Genomic DNA, 24,397 nt, shown 5'->3' on the forward strand with positions numbered 1-24,397 from the left:
TCCCTCCAAGGTTTCCCAATCCAAGGGGAAGGTGGGCTGGGGTTCCCCCAAGCAAGGAGTGAGACTTATTGACCACGTTTTACGGATGGAGAAACTGAGATCCAGAGAGAGGAACGGGCTGAGCCTCAGTCACTCAGAGCCAGGACCAGAACTCAGGCCTGCAGCCCCCAGGCTTAGCAGTACAATGCAGGCTGGGAGGGTCTGTGACTGCCAGCCCCACCTCAATCCAGCCCGCCCTGAGCCCTCAGATGGAGGCCCTGCGCAGGTACCTCTGCAGGAAGGTCTGAGCAGGGTAAGCTGTTGCCCACTCCCACTCTGTCTGTCCCTTTACCACTCTTCTTCTCTGTCTTTACCTCTATCTTTGTCCCTTGCTCATTTACTTGCTCTGTGTGTTTATGGCAGAGGGGGTGGGGTGGAGGTTGACTTTCTCTCTCTCCACTCTGTCTCTGCTTCTCCCATCTTACTGTGTCTTCGTCTCTCTCCTACTTTCTGTCTCTCTCTTTCTCACTCTCTTTTTTCTTTCTCTCTTTCCCTTTCCTCTCTCTCTCATTCTCTGTCTCTCTGTTACCCATCTTTGCCTTTCTGTCTTTCTTTTTCTCCCTCACATTCTCTATTTGTCTCTTTCCCTGTCTCCCTCCCTTTTCTCTCTTCCCACTTTCCTCTTTCTCTTTCTTTCTGTCCATCCCAAGGCTGGTCCAGGGCTGGGATGCAGCCTCTTCCTTCCCCCAGCCCTTCAGCCTGACCAGACCCAGGCGCCCCACACCCACTAATCAAATCTGCGACCTGATTCAATTACACCCAGCGAAAATGCAGACGTGTAACCTTGTTAATATCACGTTTATTAGAGGGAGGGGAGGAGAAAATTAAGATAGACTTCGTGTTGCTGCTAATTAGAAAAATTGAGACTTTACATCTGCGTAGCACTGAGCAACATGTGGTGGTAACAGATGTGGGCTCATTACACAGCTGCACGGGGCGGGGGTGGGGGCGGCAGGGTGGGGGTGTTGTGTGGAAAATGTTCCCAAGCCAGCAGCATTCTCGAGCTGTAGCCCCCTCCACCCAGCGACCCAGGCCTGATGACACCCTTAGGAAAGGCCAGGACCCAGGAGAGGAAGCGTGTGGGACAGCAGCTGAGAGCTCTGCCCTGGGGTCAAACCCTAACTCCAGCATAGATTAGCTGTGTGACTTGGCCCAGCCCTTAACCTCTCTGTGCCTTGGTGTCCTCATTTACAAAATGATACTATGGACCCCAGCCTCATGGGGCTGCAGTGTGGGAGGATGAAATGGAACAAAGCAAGTCACGTGCTGAGCACAGGGTTTGCACATGCCCAATTCAAATCATGGGTCCCTGAGGCCAGCTGCAGTGTGGGGGGCCAGCTGTGCTATCACAGTCGTTGTCCAGCCCCCACTCATGAACCTCACCACCCTAACCCTAACAAAGGCCAATAGGAGCCATGGCTCAGCCCCTCATCCCCTGGGGGCTTCATGGGTCTGAAACAGCCCCATCTCAGAGCTCTTCAAGCTTGGATCCTGGATTTCACTTACGGGGGAACCACGAAGGAACAAGATGCAGTAAAACCCCTACTTCTGGGGGCCCATGGAGGGAGGAGGTGGAGGCTGGAGATGGCACTGGACAGGGTTGCCGGATAAAGAAAAAAAGGAAAAAAAAATACAGGGTGTCCAGTTAAATTTGTATTTCAGATAAATAACAAATTACTGTTTAGTGTATGTTCCATGCAATCTTTGAGACATACTTATGCTAAACAATGATTCATCTGAAATCCAAATTAACTGGGCATTGTATATTTTCTCTAGCAAACCTAAGTGGAGTGTCTGTACACGCTGGAGCTGGGAGAGTACTCAGGGCTCCCTTGAACCCCCTGGACATGGGCAACCAGCCATGGATGGGCTGGAGAAAGGACTAGTAATCTCTCCCTTCTTGTGCCAGCCCTAGGAGCTCAGCCCAGGCCCACTCCCTACCCCGCAAATCCTCCATCAGAGCCAAGTGGAAAAGGACTCTGGCCCAGCTCACTGCACCCCCAGATCCCTTCAGATAGTTGGTCCCTGGGACTGGGAGGAGCCCAGCTTCCACCTGCAGGCCAGCGTGGCAATGAGAGCCATGACAGAGGAAGCGTGGAAGTTCATGAAATGTTGCCTCCTTGTCCCCCTCTGCCTCTCGCCACCTCTATGGCAAACTCTTCTGGCCTTGAGTCCCTTAATGGAGCATCCCTAAAGGCAGCTAGGAGCACAGGCCCCACAGAGCCCCTTTGGGGCTCACCATCCTATATATCTGCATGCCTACACAGAAGGGACCCACAAAAGCAAAGGAAGATCCGTTCCATGAACTATGAAAACTTCAGTGCTGAGGGGTCTCAGGGGAAGACAAAAGCTGCCCCCTACTTCCCCCTAGGCAGGGCTTTCCAGGCCTCCCAGCCTCTGGTTCCAGATTAGTCATAGCCAAAGGGCATGAGACGTGAAGCCAGGGGAGTCAAGGGAATGCCATGGCTGAAGCCAGACGGCGATGTCAGGCCAGGGTAGGGAGGCTCAGGGTAGGGAGGCTCAGGGTGGGCTTCCCCTGGATGTGTCTGTGAGGTGGTGGGCAGGGGCTGCTTAGGCAAAAGTCTCCCAAGGGGGGCCACACCACAGTCAGCCCAAACTAGTCCTCCACAGACACAAACTGAAGATCCTGGGACCTCTCCATAGGGGAGCCCTGTCCTGGGCCCAGGAGGGGCTGCTGAAGTTTATTTACTATGTCTTGTACCCCGCAGAGTCTAGCACAGGGTTTCATTTGGCAAGCACTTATTACATGCTGAGCACTGTTTTAAGGATTTGACAAATATCCACTCATTCGTTTTCCTAACAACTGCTGGTGGCTCTCCTCTTGCCCCACTCCCATCCTGCACCCAGCTCTAGTTTCTGACCTTCTCTGCCGTGTTCCATGTTCTGCGCAGGGGAAGCTGACCTCTACCTGCTGCATCACCCCCCACTCCATCCCCCCCAGCTGTAGTTTGGGTTCTGGGAGCCCACCAGTTGTGACTCTAGCCATGACTGCATTTCTCTGTGGCTGCATATCTGAATGGGGCACGGAGGAGGGGTTCCAAGACTCCACTCTCATAGGCCTCCTGAAACAACCTTTCCTTCCCTTGCCCCTTCAGTCTAGTAGGAGGAGGGGGTCATCATTTTCTGCTCTTGCTAACCGAGGTATGCCTCACCATCCCTTTCTATTTCCTTAATTTTCCTTAATTTGAAAATTGTTCCTTTATAATGTTCTTTTTAGAGAAATCCTTTTGGATGTGCCATTTGTTTCCTGCCAAAATCCTGACTGATCTAAGAATCCTATGAGAGAGGTTACCATTATCACCCCCATTGAGAAGATGAGAAACTCAGACACAAAGAGTTCAGTAACTCACCCAAGAGCACACCAAGAGGTGACCACTCCTGGTCACCTAAAGCCCAGTTTCTTCTCCCCACACTCCCTTGGAACCCTCTTCACACAGGCTTTGTCCCTAGACTCCTTGGGACTCACTCCAAAGGGCTGGGCTTCCAGCTGTCAGGTTCAGACCTTATCGGATCATTGAATAAATGAGAGCCCAATCCCTGGAGCAGGAAAGGCTTGGAAGATAAGATGCCACTACCTTATGGAGCTAGGATAGTGCAGGCCCATGCCCCCAGCCTCAGAATGAGGATCATAATGCCTATGACCAAGCTGGAGTCTAAGAGAGTCTTGTGAAAGGCCTGGCCAGCCACATGGTGATTCTTAACCATTATTTTAAATCAGTAGTTCTCAACTAGGGCAGTTTTGCTCCCTGGAAGACATTTGGCAAGGTCTAGAGACATTTTTTATTATCAAAACTGGGGAGAGAAGATGCTACTGGCATCTAATGGATAGAGGCCAAGGATGCTGCTAAACATCCTACCATGTACAGGACAGTCCTCCACAAGGAATTATCCCGCCTGAAATGCCAACAGTGCCAAGATTGAGAAACTTAGGTTACAGAATCTCAGGACTCATAGAGAACATTTGTTCTATTACATCTATTACAGATGAAGATACTGAGGACCCAAGAAGGCCTCAAAGTCACTGCCAGGTTAGAAATAGCCAGTATCCAAGTCCAAGTCCATATTTACCTCCAGAGTCTGGTACAGCACAGAGCAAGTGCTTGGCTTGACCCAGCATCTGGCTGCTTCTAGAAGTTCCTCAGCTTGTCACCAGCTGCCTCCTCCAACCAGGACAAGGTGAGAACTGGATGTGGGTCCTAGAGACTTTCTTCCCCTGGAAGATCTGAATGAGTCCAGAGAGCTTTCCTTCGGTAACCTCTCCCCTCCCTTCAAGAGCTCTTATCAAGAGCACACACACTTTCAGGCACAACCTGAGCTGTGGCTACTTGGTTAATAGCCACAAGCTCATCCATAGCCCAGTTGGCCTCAAAGGGATCCCCTTGCAAAGCCCTGAATTTATTCTGACAGTGCTGCCAGTGGCCTTCGGAGTTTTACAGGAGGCCTTGTCAAGGGCAAACATTGATCCTTTGAGAGGTGATGTGCCTTTGGAAACAGCTTCTGGCATCTAGTACGGTAAGCTCAATGGAGTACAGACTAGATCAGTCCTTCTCAGAAAAGTTCTAAGAAGGAGCCATATATGGAGGTGAAGGTTTTGTGAAGTGGTTTTGGAGGAGCTGATAGGGACCTAGGGTCACCTCTGGCTGGGACCACAGGCACAAGATCCCATGCTAGGGATAGGGCCAGAGAACCAAGAGTGGAATGGGGACTCAGATAAGCAGAGCCTTTACTCATTGGCCAGAAGCAGAGTGTGCCAAAGACCAGCCCCCAAACCACCCACTCAATGGAAAGGAGAGGCCAGATATCTGTGGCTCAGCCTGTGGCCAAGAGTAAGGCGAGAATCTAAAGAACAGTTGAAACTTTGGGGGCCATCCAGCATCCATTCTCCTTTCTTTGAATAATGACATCAAAGGATTGCCTTTCAGGGAAGTGTGTAAGAAGTGAAATCAAAGGCCAAGAAGTCTTTAATGAAGGGACTATTTGCAGAGGTGCAGACAGTGTTAAGGAAACAAACACTGGCCCAAAACTAGCCCTAGTGGCAAGAAGTTACCACCTGTATTAGTCCATTTTCATACTGCTATGAAGAAATGCCCAAGACAATCATGGCAGAAGGCAAAAGAGGAGCAAAGGCACATCTTACATGGTGGCAGGAAAGAGAGCATGTACAGGGAAACCACCCTTTTATAAAACCATCAGATCTCATGAGACTTATTCACTATCAAGAGAATAGCAAGGGAAAAACCCACCCCCATGATTCAATTACCTCCCACCAGGTACTTCCCATGATACATAGAAATTACAGGAGCTGCAATTCAAGATGAGATTTGAATGGGACACAGCCAAACCATAGCACCAACCTTAGGTCTGAAGGGAGAAATGCAACTATGGAGAGAGCCTGTCCAGTGGGACACAGAGTCAGATGGGGTCAATGACTCTAGAACTAGTGTAACACCAAGCAGGAAGGGAGTAGGGAATAGAGATCCCAACCTCTCTCCTCTTCCACCCTCTGATCTCCTGCCAATACCTCTCATTGGCCAAACTCAATGGGAAGCCACAGGGCAAGTCCAAGGGTGAGTCTTTTGGGGTACAGAGAATGGCAGAGAAACAAACTAGGAAGAAGGGGAGGAAAAATGAAGAATGAGGAGCACATCTGTCCTCTTTGACTGAGAGATGGGCAGTAATCCTAAATGAGGCTAATTAGACCTTGCTCCTCCATGATTTTTAATCCCAGCCAATAAGACAGAAGAACAGTGGGGTGGGAGGTGGGAGATAATCCATTTATTCCCATAGCAGTGCCCACACTACAGTCCACAGACTGGGTATGGTGAAAGGATGCCAGCCAAAAATTCTCATCCTGTCCTATCCATTCTCCACCTTCAGTACCAGGTGGAGCTTGCCATGAGTGAGAGATGTCTTGGAGCAGCTCCCAGTGATGGCTTTATAACAGGGCCACTTGGACACCTTAAATCACACTAATGAACCACGAGAACCCCCTGCATGGGGTGCTGGCAGGAGACCACACCATTGCAATGGCAAGAGGGGAGACCTTTTTATTAGGTTTCCCCAGAAACTACTCGATAAATGCTTTTAGCATCTTTTTTAAATAAAAAAGAAATGAAATGTAAGGGGCATATTAGCGCTGCTCCCATTTTCAATTAGTCCAAATGATCATGTTAAAAGCTATTAATAAACCACCGCAAGTGGAGGTCACTGGTGGAGGAGTTCATCAGGGAGGAATTGGCAGCCCACAATGGAGTCTTACGCACTGCTGAGGTCTCTCCTCACCCACTTTGCCTCAAAAGCCTCTGCCATGAGACCCACTACATTCCCACGATGTAGGGAAAGGCAGAACCACAGACTGGAAAAATCTGCTAAGATCTGAGCACCATGCCTGCTCAGGTCTGCAAAGACACAAGACCCTGGTTGGAAGTTAAATAATTGGCTGATTCTATCAGTTTTATCAGGCTCAGGTCATCCTTGGTGGTCCTACACAGTCTGTGCTGAAAAGGATCCTAGTGATTTTGCCCCTCATGGGGAAATGTGGCTTGATTGATTAGTGATGTCTGCCAGGGCAATGACTTAGAAGGTGGTGGCATGCTTGTCCTGTATCCACCATGCCCGCCTAAACCTGGTAGGAGAGGAACTCCCAGCAAATGGACAAATGGACTCCCTTTGGTCCATTTGCTGTCCAAAGGCCAGCCCCCAAACCACCCACTCAATGGAAAGGAGAGGCCAGATTCCAACTATGCTCAAGTGAGCCAAACTCTTCCTACCTGCCTCCTTTCGTCCAGAGCCTTGCTTCTGGGCAGATAGGGCCCGCGGGACAGGGACCTGGATTCAACATTTCTTCTCAAAGCACATCTGAGCACAAAGACTCAGTTTTATTGTTCCCAGCTATGCCAGAACTAAGATAAGGGATGGGATCTTTTTATCCTTTGTCCCAGAGACTTTCAGGCCAGGATTGGTACTAACGTTCTCTGGTCTCCACTGGTATCACAGTCTGAGCCCCGTCTTCCCTGACTCAGGCAAGGGCTCTCCATGTTTCCTTGTCTCAGAATGGTCTCTACAGAGCACAGCCCTGGCCCTGAGCCTCTCCTGCTCCTGCTGAACACCTCCCATGGTTCTCCAGTGTCTCCACATAAAGTTCCCCTCCCAGCCTCACCTCTAGTCTCTCCCCATGCTCACCATGCCTTCCAGTCACTGCACTCCCTGTGTTCTCTGACAATGCCGTGCGTGGAGACACCTCCAAGCCCTTCGCTTGGAACAACCCTGTCCCCTCCACCCCGACAGCTAACTCCTGCTTATCATTGAAGGTCCAACTCAAGAGATGACCTGCTCCCCCATGACCACTGTGATCCCCTAAGTCGGCACAAGCTGCTATCTGGGCTTCCAAAGCCCCTTGTACCTGGATCTTCATTGTCCATTTGCAGATCTTCCCCACATGACTGTAGTGAACGACACAGACCACACCATCTGATACAAAAAGGGCAGTAAATTCCCCCGCTGGATCCCAGAGGCAAGGCCTACACCGACCCTCACCCCCTGTCTCCCACACCCACCCAGCTGGGGCCCCAACAAGAAGGGACACCAAAGGGACCCTAATGGTTCAAAGGGAGGTTTCAGAGGCCTCCCTAACTGGGACCACAGGGGCATTTTACCTGTTGTCCTTTGGCTACACCCCTAAAAAGGAAGAAGTCACCCCTGTGGTCTGGACTCAAGCCCTACAGTCCCCACACCCTCTTCTCCATCACTCACTCTACTTGTCAGAACAGAAAGCTGATTCCAAAGCTGAGAGAAGAGCTGCCCATGGGCCAAAGCCTGGGGACTAAGATGGAAGTAGATGGCCAAGCAGTGTGGCCCCCAAGAAGGACCCAGCCTGAGATGGACAAGAGCCCCATTCCTGGTTCCTAACAACTCCCACTCCCACCCCATGATTGATGGTGAGCAGATGCATCCTGCCCCCTCCCCTCTCCTCCTGTGGAGGTTTTTTTGTTAGGTTTTGCTAAAGCAACCTGCAAATTAATTTAATATCCTCCTTTGGTTGGGAGCTATGAAGCTGGGCTCGAGGCTGATGATGCATGAACCATCGGTGGCAAGTATTTAATCTCTGGACAATGGATAGAGATGTTAGTGCATGCCACACTAAATTCTATTTACGCTGCCTATTAAAGGCAGTCAAGCTGAAGGGAATCGGTGCACATTACAGGCCCTAATGGGAGAGGAAGCTCCACAACAGTACATTAAAGGCGGAAAATGAATTAGGAGGGGACTGTGGAGGAGAAAGCAGGCAGGCCGAGGGGCTGTCTGGATATAACTCTTCCTGACAGCCTAGCACACATGCCCAGCCCCACTGTTCAGATTTGCTGAGAAGAGAGGCTCCAGTGGCCCTCCCAAAGACCTTGACTGTGGGTACCACCCAACCTACATGGGAGTTCCTGTCCTGCAGGTGAAGAAAGAAAAGGGGTTGGAATGATCTCAGGCTACCAAGCCAGCCTCCTTGCACTCTCTAGGTGGATCCATCTGAAGGCCTGGGGCATTCTTCATCTCCACAGGTTCACCAGTACTTCTGGTCCTTCTACAGGCAGGAGGAAGCTGGCAATGACCAGAGGGAGTGGGTCTGTGTGCTGTTGCTGCTATCACATTATTGGGCAGACCTTGGGAACAGTGGTTACAGTACAGGGGAGTATGGCTACAGAGACTTTGGGCAAGCCATGTAATCTCTTTAAGCCCCAACTTCTTCCACTGAAGAGCCATAATAATGTATACTTATTAATAATGTGTCACGAGGGCTTAAGTCTCCCTGGGTTTACACAGATCCTAAGTCCTCCTCTTTTCTGTCTTTCTCCCCTACAGTGTCTTGTCCCATCAGAGCCCAGCATATGGCTGTGCACAGAGAGGGCATTGTCCAATGCTTGCTTGTTAAAGAGAGCATTTGCCTAAGGTCACCCAGCAGGTAAGCACCTCAACCAGCATTAGCACCAGATCCATCTGACTCTCATCACGCCTCCCTCCCCAATACCCTTCTCCTAAGCAGGTGATTCCTGGGGTAGTTGGGAAAATCTGAGCAAATGTTTTCCCTTCAAAGCCAGACGGCAGAGTCTGGGGTCTGCAGGGGGTCCCCAGCTTCCTGCTTCCTGCAAAGTAGAGTGTGGAGCACAATTAAGCAGCCATAGATGTGGGACTTCAGAAAGAAGTGATGCCAGTCAGAGGATGGTATTGCTGGGCTATACAATTGGGAAGGGGAATCAGGACAAGATGGCACAAGCTTCATCTAGCAGGGTGAAATGTTAACAGAGTACCCTCGTAGGAAGGTGTCCATGGCCACCCAAGCCCTGCACCCCCAGCACCTGCAAAATCTCAAGAAGGACCTGGGGTACTGGGAAGAGGACTAATGGCAGCCTTGGGGAACTACCCAAACTACCAGAAATGGATGTCTAAGTTGTTGCCTTCAGAACAAGTCCCAGCTCCTTAAATCATCTGTGGGCCTTACCGTCAGGCCTGCCACATGTCTCACCCCTCTATTACTTGACTCTATGTGCCAATAATACTGAACAACTCAGAGCTTCCAGAATACAATCTGACATTTCACATCTTGCCTTTTCATTCACTGTTTCCTCTATTTGAAACACTTTACCCCACATCTCCTGGCCTATTCCTAGTTGTCCACTAGGACTCCACTATCTCCTCTAAGTCTTCCATGAACCCCAGGGGCCCACTGTGTATTCTGCTACAGTACCTTGTACTACCTCCATCATAGCACTTAGTGTATTATGTGATTAAAGTCAAGGTACATCTCTCTGGTTCATTCTATGTTTCCAGCTCCTAACATGAGACAGGCACTTGGTAAGGCCCGGTGAATATTTGTCGAACTGAAATGAAATGACCATTTGTTCTGGTCAGCCATTCTGAGCAGATGTACTATAGCCCTTGTCATTAATTTATACAACACCATAACCAGACATAAAAGCTTCGGGTTATGTAGGCTATTCCATACCACTGTCACTAAGTAGCTGTACATGTCATGAAATGAAAGGATTACATATTTGCCATGCTTATTGTGATGGTGAAGCCAAAGCAGTACTCAGAGGAAAATTTGTATTCTTGAAAGCATCCATTGAAGAACAAGAAGGACTAAAAATAAATATCTCAAAGGAGGTCTGGGTAGGCATGATGGACTGAAAATATATATCCAGCTTCCAAAATTTTGTCGCTATTGCCTTTCCTATTCTCCTCGTCTTTGTGGCTTATGCCCTTTAAGAAAATCCCTTTGCTGTTGTTTCACTGGAAGTTTGGGGAGGAATTAGCACACCTGACATGGCTATGCAGAAACCACAAGAACGTGCCTTTCAGATCTCCAACTTCAGTGTAATTGATCAACTGCCCCAGGTGCTATGCTCTGAATCCACCACCACATTCACTCCCAGCCTCTGGCTGAGCACAGCTGAGATAGTAAGGCAGGTCCGTTGTCGGGAGACATGAGAATCCTTTGACAGATGATTTTAGCTGGAGAATGCCTCATCAGCTTTGCTGAAACTTTCTTGGAACAGCGCAGCATTCTAATAGTTTTTTCTACCCAATCTTCCTCCCTTCCCTCTCTCCTCCAAAATGTTAGACATGCATCATAGTCTGACAGCTCTCCCAGCCTCCTCCAGCTTTCTCCCCATTTTTCCTTCACAAGTGTTTTTCCCAATAAAGCTTTTGTGCATTTAAGTCCACGTTGGTGTCTACTTCTTGAAGGGCCCAAACTGACATACATGAAATAACCGGATCCTAACCCAGCAGTGGGAGAGCTGAGAAACAACTTGATTCACTGGAATTTCTGAAAGGCTTAGGAATTAGAGGCATCGGGGAGCACTACAAATAGGGAGTGGGAGACATTCTCAAAGAAGGAGAATCTATCAACAGTTTAGAAAAGTACCTGGCACACAGTAGTGGTTATATAAATGTTTGATGCATAAATATAAACAAAATTGGTGTAAAATATGTTTAAAAGCAGTCAGATCACTAGATGTTCTCCCCAACTCTTTCACAGGGAAGCAATTGCCCCTCCCTCCTCTCAGCAGATGAGTGGAGAATTTTTCTCCAGGGAGTTTAAGGCAAAGGACCAGGCACTGTTGAGAGCAGGGTTCCTTATGGAACATGGAATCAAGTGAACATTCACGCATTAAATGTTGACATCTCCCTGTGATTTTCTCTCAGTCAATTCTCAAAGCATTGACAGCCAAAATTTTACCTACAAGCAGGAGACTAAAATAATCTTATCTAAGAATCCAACCATCCTAAAGAGATTTTAAAATGATGACCTCAGACAATGCTCCACCAAATAAGCAACAGGTCACCCTGTGGGGAAGCTCAGAGTCAGCAAGCCCCACCCATGACAGTCAGCTGGTTTATCCTTCCTTTTTCAATCAGAACAAACTTCCAAGGATTAACAGACATCTGAGGAAGGCCCCTGACCTGGAAGATCAAAGGAAATGACTGCAGGGCGGGGAGCAACTAGGAAAAACAGAACTATGCTATTTAAGAAATGAAGAAATGTCATTCCATGCATATGAAATGTCTAGAACAGGCAAAGATAGGAAGAAGATTGGTGGTTGCCTAGACAGGGGTGGAGAGGAGGAAATTGAGGAGTGACAGCTAAAGGGTACAAAATTCCTTTTTGGGGTGACAAAAATATTCCAAATTGATTGTGGTGATGATTACACAACTCTGTGATTATACTAAAAACCACTGAACTGCATATTTACATGGGTAAATTCCATGCTGCATGAAGTATATCTCAATAAAGCTGTTACATATGTATATGCAAACGCACATATCTTCAGAGAGATAACAAAAGAGATTTCATGAAATAAATGTAAAATAATATAAAAAAGAACATTCAGCACACATAAAAAGATGCCTTAGAAATTCTGAATGCAGCAGAGTTTAAATAAAAACTCAAAAGAAGGATCCAAATATAAATACACTCTCCAGAAGACAGAGAAAAAAGACAAAGATGTGGAAATAGAAAAGGAATGATGAGAAAATTAGAGAACCAGTCAAAGATGACCAGCATCCAAATGACGGGAGTTCTAGAAAGAGAGAGCAGAGACAATGGAAGGAGAAAGTCACCAAAATTACTCAAGACAACTTCCCAGAACTGAAGAATATAAATTTCCAATGAAAGGGTTTGATAGAGAGGATGAACATGTTCTCACACTAGGCATATTATAATGAAATGTTAGGAAAATGTGCAAACCCTGGCTACAAAGGGAAGATCCTGCAAGCTTCTAGAGAAAAATACAAAACAAAAGAGATCGAATAAAGAGTTGAAAATCAGAAATGCTTCAGACTTCTCAACTAGAAGACAATGGCACAGTAGGTATTGGTTATCTATTGCCACATAACAAATTAACCTGAAACTTAGCAGCTTAAAGTAATTTTTTTAAGAATGTATCTCATACAGTTTCTTTGGTTCTGGCTCAGAGTCTTCCTTAAGGTTATAATTGAAATGTCAGCCAGAGTTGCAGCCATCGAAGGCTTGACTGGGCCTGATGAATCCATTTCCAAGTTGCCTCACTCGCAAGGCCAGCAAGTTGATATTGGCTGTGGCTGGATACCTCAGTTTCTCACCATGTGAACCTCTCCAAAAGGCTGCCAAGTGTCCTCATGACATGGCAGCAGGCTTCTCTGAGAAACAGTAATCCTAGGAAAACAAGCCATAGTGTCAGAAGCCACAATGTCTTTTGTGGCCATTATTTCTACACTATTCCATTGATAACACAGGTCATGCCTATTAAATGCAGGAGGGGACTCTATAGGGCATGAATATCAGAGAAGAGAAGCATTGGGGGCTATTTTGGAAGCTGGTTACCAAATAATGGCTTTGAAATTATGAAGAAAAATGAATTCTAAACAAAAAAAGAATCTACTGCAAGCCAAATATTCATCAAGTGTGAGAATAAGATAAGGATATTTCAGACATGAGAAGTCTTTAAATATTTTTCCTCTCAGGTACCTCCTCTTAAGACACAATTACAGAAGGTGCTCCACCAAAATGAGTTTGTAAAACAAGAAAGAGGAAAATGAGATTCAGAAAATAAGAAATATAACTCAGGAGTGAAGGACAGAGAATTTCCGGTGGGATAGGGGAAGGAGGCCCCAGGTCAACAGCTGTGCATCAGGCTTAGAAGGCAACCAGGCCAGATTGGAGCAAGCCACAGCCACTGGGAGGGACTTATCCAGAAGAAGAGATTGACAGAATATCTGATGTGTTTGAGTGCCTGGATAGGTGAATTAGGTAACAAGCAAGGAGTTTGGGGTTAAACTAATGATTAACAATAGCAAAGCAAGCTTCAAAAACCAAACAGACAAATACTAGCTTCAAGGAAATTAAAAGTTGCATGGGAAAAGAAAAGTAATAATAGTTTACTACCTTGCTCAGCTGTGAAGAGTGTTTACACAGCAATAACAATATAAGTGTTAAGAATTGGTCTTAGCAAATTACAATATAAAATTATGATATATCTATACTGGGAGGATGGGGTAAGTGAGAAGGATGTAGAAGTGTGGTAGGACAGGTAAAGGAAAGAAAGCTAAATCCTCATCTTCCATGGTGGGAAATCAAGGTGTAATACCTAGACTTGAAGAAACAACAAGTACTATTGCAAACATGTTTTGTTGAAACACAGAGGTAAATATCAAAATCTGCCAAAGGTGGGGAAGGTGGTTGCCTCTAGGGAAGGTGAAATGTGGGAGAAATTGCTGGAGGGGTTTGTAACAAATCCTGTGGAACTTCTGACCCTTTAAGTGCATATAAAACTTGAACAAAAAAGAAGCAAAACTGAAGAGAAAATTGAAATTTCCTTCAGAAAATGATAATAAACTATATTAGAAAAAATTGACAAAAATAAAATTTGTTTGTAGGCATGTTCTCTCCTTATAACATCCTCCCCAATACTTCTTCATTTTCTCATTTTCTCCTCCATCAACCAGGCTTTGGAGTAAGATAGACTGAGATTCATAGTTATGTCTTAGCTGCTAACTAGCTGTGTATTCATCGTTTTGGACAATTCTACTCTCTTAGCTTTAGTTACTTTATATAGTAATATAAAGAGAGAGAAAGAGAGAGAGGGACTGCAAATGTCTACCTAGAAAGAATCAAATGAGGTAACATTTATGAAATTGCCTAGCATACAATATGTTCTCAGTAAATACTAGCTTCCATTCTTTTTTTAATGTAGTTGAGAGAAATGATGATGATGATAATGGTAACGATGATGGGGTTGGAGATGGGGTGAGGACGATAATGATACTAAGCTAAAATTTTTGCCATATTATCACATTTAATCCTACAGAAACCCTGTGAAGCAGAGGCTATTATTATACCCATTTTATAGATGAAGACACAGAGGCATAAGGAGGTTAAGTGAGCCATCCAAAGACATAAAGCCCGTCACAGAACTGAGATTGAACCCAAACAAACTTCAGACTCAAGGATATAATCACTTTTAAATACTGCCAGCTTTGCTGTAGTACAATATCTTAGGTATATTTTGCTGTTGATGTTGGCACCTCCAGAAGACAAATGGCCACGAGGGTAATAATTAAATGACTGGATGGACAATAAACTGGTGAAACTAGTAAACAGATCAGTAGAGATAGTGCTCCACTCTAGTTATGGTGCATCCCAGCAACCAACCCTCTATGGACTAAATTGTGTACCCCCTTCCCCCCAGAATTCGTATGTCGAATCCCTAATCCCCAAAGTGGCTATATTGGAGATAGGGCCTTTGGAAGGTAATTAAGGTTAAATGAGGTCATAAGAATAGAGCCCTGACCTGACAGGATTATTGTCCATATAAGAAGAGATACCAGAGAGCTGGTTCTGTCTCTCTCTGAGTGTGCACACCAAGAAAAGGCCAGGTGAGCACATGGCAAGAAGTCTGCAAGCCAGGAAGAGAGCCCTCACCAGAACCCAATGACTCCAATCTCAGACTTCCAGACTCTAGGACTGTGAGAAAATAAATTTTTGTTGTTTAAACTATCCAGCCTATGGTATTCTGTTATGGCAGCCCAAGCTGACTAATACACAGCCAACATTTTTATTGAGCTGATTCAAAGCAAATGGCCACCAAAGGGGCAATGTGGTACAATGGAAAGAATAACAAACTCCATGGGGAGATATTCAGGTTCCAATCCTGGTTTTGAGACTTACGAGTCGTGTGGTCCGATAAAAATCTCCTGGTGTGTCTGGACCATCATTGCCTCTATAAAAAAGGAAATCCTAGAGATTAAAGAAACCTGGAGTCATCTACTTCCACATGTTAAATACGAGGAAGCAGCGATAACGTTAACATGCACTGAGAGTTCCTTCTGTGCACTTCACATACAAATTCTCACTTAATGCTCACCAAGGTGGTATGAGATAGCCACTGTCATAATCCCCATTTCATAGATGAGGAACTGAAGCCGCAAAAGAGATTAAGTAACTTGACTAGGGCCATATAATGAGTTAGTGGAAGGGAAGGAATTAATTAAAATCACAATATAAGTGTGCCAAAGTAAGAAATTAAGACCGCAATACTACAGGCCATATGTAGGTGCTCTCAATGACAGTTCCATGAGAGCCCAGCCATCAGCCATCCCAGCCCAGGAACTGGACCGCGGAGTGCAGAAGCCATCTTGGGAGTACTAATAGATTCCCCAGCCCCTGCCATTCTAGTCATCCCAACTGAGGCCCCAGAGAGCACAGAGCAGAGAAAAGCCATCCTTGCTATGCCCGTTCCTAATGCCTAACCCACAAAATCTGTGTGCAGAATAAAATGGTTGTTGTTTTACACCAGTAAGTATTTGGGTAGGACACAGCAATAGCAGCCAGAACAGCATCCCAGGAAAAGGGGTCAGCCCAGACCAAAAGGAAGTGTGCCAGATCCTCCCAGGTCTACCTAGCTATAGGGATCTCATCAGTCTGCCATTTGAAGTCACTTTGTAAACTGCAACATCACGGCCACAGAAATGTGACAGGCTGTGGCATCCTGGGCTATACTTCTTTCCTCATCAGAGGGAAGCAAGCTGCCTCAAGGGAAGCCAGTACTCTCCTGGAAACTGGCTCAAAGAAGTGAATTTAGGCTCCCTTTGATGTAGACAACCCTAGAGCATCTCTCAAGGGGTGGCCCAGGTGAGGGCAGCAGGCATCCCAAAATCAAGCTATGGGGAGAAGCGAGGGAGGCACAGCAGCTCACCTTGGCATGCCATCCCTGGTTCCTAGGTCTAGGATAACCCCCACATGGTTCCTCCCCACTCCTGCCCCCCATCCCAGCCTGTCCCTGAATCATTAGTGCTGATTTTGTCGCCTCATGCCTCCACCTGACTCCCCTCACTCTGCTGAGGAATTGATGTTCTAGAGGTGCCCTTATGATTTGCACCCAGTCATCCCCATGCCCATTTCTCTCAAGACACCACTCCAAACCTCCACCTCTCTGAAGTCCTTCCTTACAGCCCTCCTCACCATTGCTCTGGGGAAACAATCACTTTGCGTTTTGCACTCCACTGTACTCTGTCCATCATAGCACCTCGTTAATGCAATTCAAGAAACATATATTAAGCATCAACTATATGGCAGGCACAGTGCTGGGCACTGGGAACATAGAAATGGGTCAGACAGTCATGATCACTGTCCCTGTAGGGAGTCTCACAATAAACACATTATTACACACAGTAATGTGGGCACTTGGACGCAGGTAGGTCCTCCATGCAGTCAGCCTAACGCAACCTAATGCAGCCCAACACAGATCTGCAAGGGCCTGGGTCCTCCATTGCCCTGGCGAAGGGACTTCTGCAATCTACACATGGGGAGTCAACCAAGCAAAGGCATTGGAAGATAGATGATGGGGAGCATAGAATATGATCCTGGTAGAAGGCACATCTTATTCAAAGACCTGAAGGTTTAAAAAAAAAATGTGTTTGGTTATAAAAAAAAATTAAATGAAGAAGAAAATTGGTCCCAAAGTGTGCAATTGAGAGTGGTAAGAGATGGGGCCACAGGAGTCAGTAGGGTCTTACAGACCTTGGAAAGGATGTTTGCCTTTATCTAAAGGAAAGTAAAAGCCCCCAGAGAATTTTAAGCAAAGGAGTGACTTGGTCAGATGTACACTATAGAAAGACCATGCGAGGTGCTGTGTGGAGAAAGAATTGTAGGGCCAACAAAGGCAGCAAGGAGATCTGCCGATTGGTTTTTGAGTTCTTCCAGGGGAGAGTAGGTGGGGGTGGAGCAGGGCTGCTGGAGGAAATGGAGCAATGTAGGCAAAGTCAAGAGGTAGAAGGCTTGGGAGACAAATTATCTAGGCTTTAGAGATGGAAGAGATGATGGAAGTGAGGTCTAGAGGAGGTGAAGTCAAGGAAGATGAAAAACAGTGATGGAAGTTTCCAGATTGGCCCTATGGAAGCATGGGGATTATGTTCCAGAAACTCCCTTCAATTCACTTATAGGCATTATCTCTTCACCAGCCTGGGATATTCCCATGGGCAGGGACTGGCCTAGAGAGACAGCAAAGGGACAAAGGGATGAGGAAGGAAAGAATGCACCCAGGGTGAGGTCCCTGCCTTTGAACACCCCTTCTTCCCTCTCAGCCTTCCCACCATCCGTCCGTGGCCTATTCCTTCAAGGACAGCCTCTGTCGCAGCTGCCGGCGGCTCCCATCCACCAGCTGCAGCCCCACTGCTGAAAATTAAGCTGTAGTGTTTATGGGACTTAATTAGCAAAATCACTCATCATCCCGGGAGCTCACTGACTACCCAGACATGACACCATTTGAAATAAATTAGCCCAGTGCCCAGTGAGGTCACCCTCATTCCAGTCTGGGGTCCTAGCTTACCCAAGACCCCCTGACCCACCTCTGGGGCCTCCCCTTCACCTCCAGATCCTAGGAGCCCTTGCAATTAATAGCTAATTAACAAACAAAACAAACCTACCAGGTGGAACAGCAGAAAGACATTCTCAGCCCACAAAAGCAAGTAATTATTCGGTGTGGGCAGGTCTGGAAAAAAATCACTTATGAGATAAATCAATGGCTCTCCCCCATCTTGAGGGTTTGTTAGGATGAAGGAAGCCTCCTCAAGATCAGAAAATTGATTTAAAGGAAAAATTAAGCCTGGTCCATTTCCCCTACAGCCAATCACAAACGAAGACATTCCTAAATCTTCATTTTTCCAGGCTTGCTGTAGTCGCATTGGAGATGGAGGTAAATTGTTCACTTAAAAAATATTTATTGTGCACCCACCACAAATCAAGGGTTAGAGAATTGGGCAAGACAGTCATGACTCCTGCTTTCTTGGGTCTTTATATTCAAGGGGTTTGAAGACAGACAATACACAAGAAAACAAACAAGATATTTCAGATCGTGATTGGGGCTATGAAGACAACAAACAGGGTAATGTGAGGAGGAGGACTGGGCTAAGGGCTGCTTTACAGGTAGGATGATCAGGGAAGGTTCTCTGAAGAGATGACATTTAAACTGAGCCAGTCATGCTAAGAACTGGGGAAAGAATGTGCATGGCAGGGGAAATGGCTGGTGCAAAGACCCTAAGGTGGGAAAGATGCCAACAGTCCAAGGAACAGAGACCAGTGTAACTGGAGCATAGACAATGAAGAGGAAAGTAGGAAGTAGGAAACTTGGAGAGCAGACAGAAATGGGACCTGGTTGGCCTTATAGGCCACCAGAAATATTATGTTTTTATTCTAAGTGAACTGGGAAACTGTTGGAGGGGGTTAATCAAGAGTGACAGGATACAAATGTAAGTGGAGGGGCAGTGGGTGCTCAGGGCCTTTTGCATCCCTCAGTGTGAATCCCTGCCCCACCCTGGAAGTCCTTGCATGCCTCAGGTACCAGCCTTTGGGAATGATGGCAGAGCACTCATTTCCAAAATGCATCACTCTCACTTAGCTACTCAAACTTTACAGATTCAACAGATGGAGAAACTGAGACACAATCACTAAGTGAGTACCCATCCAGTATGAGCCAGGATTTTACACACATAATCTTGTAGAAACCTCACAACAGCCCAGTGAGGCAGTAGTAGTATCCCAATTTAACACATGAGGCAACTGAGGAACAGGGAAGTTAAGTGATTTGCCTAAGATCCCACAGTTGGCAAGTACCAGAGTGGGGATTCAAACATGGGCAGTCTGAATCCAGAGTCAAGCTCTTGCCACTACACCCTACAGTATCCACAGTGTAAGTTTTTTCCCTGAGATTTCACAGCCCACTCAGGCCTGGAACTCAACTCTCCTATGGTCACTTGCACACACCTGTTTGAGATGAGGTTCCCGAGTGTCAGGCAGTCCCCACTGAAGGATATCAGGTGGCTGTCATAGAGCTAAATAGGCAACATATACAAAGTCCCTAACACGCAGTGCCCAGTGTGATGTCTAGCACTTAGCAGGAACTCAATAGATTTTTTTTTTAAGAAAATGAACACTTCTATTTATGTTAAGGTGAAATTCCATTGGCTTTGAAGTGAGGTGTGCAGGGGATGGTAAGGAAGAAGGAAGCCATTCCCCTCTGGGGATCGGCAGAACACACCTACTTTACAAAACAGACCTTATTTTAATAAAATTTTTAAAGAAATTATTTGACTTATTTTTAAACAAATATGTTAATTTTATCTAAAAGTGGGTCAGATGAAAACTAATTAAAAACAAAACAAAAAAAACTTTAAACAGGGGTTCTTGTACTATCTTAGAACTCCAGTGGGTCAAGCACCATGGTGCAGTCAAGTAGCTGCCTTCTGGAGCCTACCCCAGGGCATCTGGAGCAGGGCCCTGAACAGAGAGCTGGTGTCTGTTCCATTCCCATCTAAAAGGTGTTGCTGGCCCATAAGCTTTGAGAGGTGGAGACCATCAGTTAGGGAGGAGAGAGAGTGGCTTTCCCACTAAGCTGAAAGTGTCCTGGCTGAAATCCCAATGGCTTGGTGAGACTCATGCCACCAAAGTGGTCCTCTATGGCCCAAAGTCAGAGTGAAAGAAGAGAGCCCGGACTTCCAGGGCTTACATCTGAGACCAGAGCAAAGTCCAGGCATAAGATGGGGCCCATGTGCCTGGACCACTGATTTGCAGAAAAGCAGGAATCTTCCCTGCAACCTGGTAAGATGAAGAAGTCTGTTTCGTCCCCTTTGAAAAGCTCTTAATCATGATAGGTTCTCAGTTAAATTGGCACATCCCCCACCCTTCCTCTTCCCTTCTTACCTCCTCCTCCTTCTCTTCACCCCATCTCTGGGCTCCACTCTCTTCCAGACCTTCCCATCCTGCCCCTCCCTCAATGTCTCCTTAAAAGGCCTTTCAGGGACTGAACCAGCAGTGCCTGAGTCAGTGGCAGACGGCACAAGAGGCCACCAGCCCGACTCCTCTACCTCGAGGACACTCGGGGACTGTCCCCTTATGCAAAACAGCAGGCGCCTGAATTCATAATTGGACGTTCCAAAATGTAATTATGAAAGATGAAATGCTCCTCTCAATGAGAAGGCTGTAAATAGAATAATTAATTTTGTGTTTGCTTGAACAATTCTGTATTATGGACCTTATAGTGGAACTGAAATTAATTAAGTGCACCAGGATTTATGGAGGAGGTGAAGAGAGAGGGAAAAAAGGAATTAATCCGAAGTAAAAGATAGATGAGTTTGGAAGTGTAATGATGTGTTAGCCTGGGGTATTCTTTAACAAATTTACCAGGCACGTTCTGGGTACAAAAGGCATGCATTGACAGAATTATCTCAACTAATACAGCAGCTGGTCAAAAATTGAGTAAGAGGGAGGTAGACGGATTGGGCCTGTGAGGTCCCTGAAGGAGCTGGAGATGGGGGCTAATTTTGAGCTGGCCAGGAGGGGGTGCCACCAGGAGGAGAAACGGGCCCAACCAAGCAGAAGCTTCTACCCCCACCGCAAAGCAGGAAACAGCTGAAAGGTACTAGGAGTTGCGGAGAGGTAAACCGGGAGAGCCAGAATGTGAGGACTAACTGAGGAAGAAGCTCCTCAGCACTCCCGAGCCCCCCGGCCAGGTATGTTCATTCCTAGCCCAGCAATATTTTCAGCCCCATGCACTCATTCAGTATTTTTCCACTACTCTTAAACCTAGATGGGAAGTGATATCACATGACTTCCAGGGCCAGGTTGTGAAAGGCAATGCTTCTACCTGTGCCATTACAACCCAACCACCATGCTGTGAGGAAGCCCAACTAGCTCACACAGAGAGACCCTATGAAGGAGAACTGACAGCCAGCACCTTCTGCCATACTTGTGAGTGATTCCAGCCCATATTCCAGTCTTCCAACAGACATCATGGAGCAGAGGCAACCTATCCCCACTGTGCCCCATCCAAGTTCCTGATTCACAAAACTTTGACAGATTATAAATGAGTGTTGTGTTTTAGGCCCCTACACTTTGGGATGATTTGTTATGTGGCAATATATAACCAGAACAGGGTCCCCACTTAACCAGAGTGGTGCCCTCTTTCATCTGCCCTTTATATCAGAATCCCACATCAGATTTCTTTTTTTGGAGGAAGGAGGGGTTTGTGGCTTAAAAGGTTTGAAAACACACTATCCTGGTGGGGGAAAAATAATAATACAGGTTGGGAGTCATATAGAACTGTGTTGAATCCCAGCTCTGAGCCTCCTGGCCCTGTGACCTTGCACTGCTCCCACCACCTCTCTGAATTCCTTCTCTTCACAGATAAAATAGAGGCAATAACACTGATTGACGGAGTTGTTGGGAGGATTTTAGGTACACTGCGAAGGTGATTACTTAGCCTGTGAAGCCAGCAAACTGTGCCCAGATAAGAGTGAGGCTCCAGAGTCTGATGAACCTGGGTTCAAATTACAGCTCTGTGTTTTCTTGCTGTGTTATCATACACAACTCACTTCTTTGGACCTCAGTCTTGCCATCTGCGCAATGGCAATAATAATTGCACCCAGTTCCTCGCATAGTAAAGGCAAAGAAGTGCACATAGTGAGTGCTCAATAAGCAAGAGCCTGTAGTTTGATTGATGCTCACTTCCTCTCCAGGAGCCCAAACTCATTAAACTCCCACAGGCATCAAAGCAACTACCAGTGGTTTTCAAACGTCTTTCTCTGAACAGCCAGACGTGTGTGCTTAGTGGTGCTCTCATGAAGCCTGCACATTCCGAAACTGTGTCAGAGGCAGATGCATGGGACAGCAGCGTGGAAGTTCTGGGTAGCAAATACCTGTTTCTACTCTGACATCTGTCCTCTGCAAGCAGTAAAATGGCAAACAGGAACTTCAGTGTGTCTACTCCAAGTGTGCTTCGGTGCTGTTTGTCAGATCACAGCCTCCCAAGCTGCGTGATCCCATACCCAAGCCAGCCAGGCAGAGGGAGACCCTGAGCTGAGTTTGCATCTGGATTGCACCAAGGCTCCAAACCACGAGGCAGTTCCTGACATACCAGCACCCTGGCCCCCAGGTGCTGAGCATCCCTGATGCAGACTCCCACCCCCCAGGGTGGTATTAAGCAGGCATTTAGATACCTGGCATGGAGAAGGGTGATGGATGGCTTTATTAACCCACCGAGGCGAAGCCGCCGACAGTGAAGGACTCCCCTGTCAGAGGAAGCATTCCTTGCCTGCAGGCCCCCTCACCAGCTTGCCTGATAGTCTGAGTCCTTGACAGATGGGCAGCTCCTACGAGAATGGGAGGGCAGTGTGGGGATGGGACAGTAGCCCTCCAAATGCCATGCCTCCTTCCAGACCCTACCCCATAAGACTGACTACCACAAAGCTACCTAGCCCTAAAGGTCATGCCTCCAATCCTCATTGTCTGGATTGTGTAGTTCAGAAGGCAGCATTCACCTTGTATTCCATATAAAAGATGTTCCCTGGGGCTGCACAGTGCAGCAGCCCTACTGGCATTTCTAGATGACATCCACCACCAGCCTCTGTGCTGTGCTATGTATTCCACATGCACTATTCCATCATCCTCTCCCCAAAATCTTGGAAAAAGGTAAATAATATCATGAATACCCATTTTGTAGAGGAGGAAACTCAGGCTCAGAGAGGTGGAGGATTGACTGGCCCAACCTCACAGAGCAGGAGTTGAGGGTCCCCTCAACTCCTCAACCCCTTCCCTGTCCTAGATGCCATGCAGAAAGGACCCTGCCTAGGGTGGCTTCCATGGCTCCTTTATCCTCCTCTACACTCTGGTCCTCCCATCATCCCCTTCTCACTTTTGTACTGTCATGGACTGAACTAGGAAACTCTCTTCCATCAGTTATCTGAGGCTGAGACCAAGAACGAGAGAGGAAGGTTCTGCCCACTCCCACTTTTCTAAAGTTCCCGGAGAGCCCCTCCAGCCTCCACAACCCCTTCCATCCTCCGTCGCCCTAGACTGAATCTCCTGTGGGCTCCCTCAGGGCCTGAGAGAACTCACACCTCCCCTCCCCGGCCTGCACCGCTCTCACCATTGCTGTTGCCTGGGTCTTTTTCACATTTGTCTGGACTCCTGCAGCAGCTCCAAGTCCCCACCCTAAACTCCATACACACGATGGGAGTGGTCCTTCTGTAAAATCCAAACTCCACTCTGCCCACACCTCAGATGCCACAGGGGCTCTCCCAGCCCTCAACATAAAGCCCAAACCCCTCAGGTGTGCCCCAGCTCCTGCCCTAACAACCCCCTGCATTCCAGCCATGCAGACCCTTGGGTGGTTCATTGCACAAACCTGGGCCACTCAGAGCCTTCCCTCCATGGGGAAGACCCTCTTTCCTCATCATCTGGCACCTCTGCTCACCCTTCTTCCTGCTGGCTCCTGGCTCCCACCCCTGCTCCCTATGTAAGACCCACAGGGCACTCTGAACTTAGGTTCATCACAGTCCTCAATGTGTGAGGTCACTTACCCATGTCACCTGCTACTTCCCCATTTTTCTGTGAGTCCCACCCACCCAGGCTTATCTCATAGTAGATGCAATTAGCTAGAGTCCTTATGAATTAGAGCTATAATTATTCTTTCAAATAAAGCTTCTGCTGCAGCAGGGTTTGCTCTGGAGCAAGCTCGGCCGGCCTCTACCCTCCCCTCCACATCATCTCAACCTAAAGCCTTTCCCTCCATGTTCCAGCCATGCTGGCCTGTTTTTAGTTTCTTGATTCTATCCAGTTCATTCCCACCTCAGAGCTCAGAGAGCACATGCTCTCAGCCTGGAATGTTCTCCCTCTCTCTTTACTTAGCTGATTCCTACTTACCCTGCATAGCTCAACTGAAATGTCACATCCTCAGAAATGCCTCCCACGACCACCCTTTTTAAATCACCTGCCCTATTATATAGGATCAGGATATGCTGTAATAGATGAATCATG

At 47.1% G+C, this 24,397-nt stretch overlaps 1 long non-coding RNA gene across 1 annotated transcript; it reads right to left on the reverse strand.

Moving 5' to 3' along the window:
- Window positions 1–1,062: 1,062 nt before the first annotated feature.
- On the reverse strand, window positions 1,063–24,397 carry LOC107970025 (uncharacterized). The gene is made up of 3 exons (XR_001712242.3): window positions 23,766–24,397; window positions 23,508–23,605; window positions 1,063–22,731 (listed from the first exon to the last, which is right to left on the reverse strand). It is a non-coding gene; the product is annotated as an uncharacterized LOC107970025 (long non-coding RNA).

This window comes from Pan troglodytes, chromosome 21 (assembly GCF_028858775.2).
Source record: "Pan troglodytes isolate AG18354 chromosome 21, NHGRI_mPanTro3-v2.0_pri, whole genome shotgun sequence".
Classification (NCBI taxonomy): Eukaryota; Metazoa; Chordata; class Mammalia; order Primates; family Hominidae; genus Pan; species Pan troglodytes.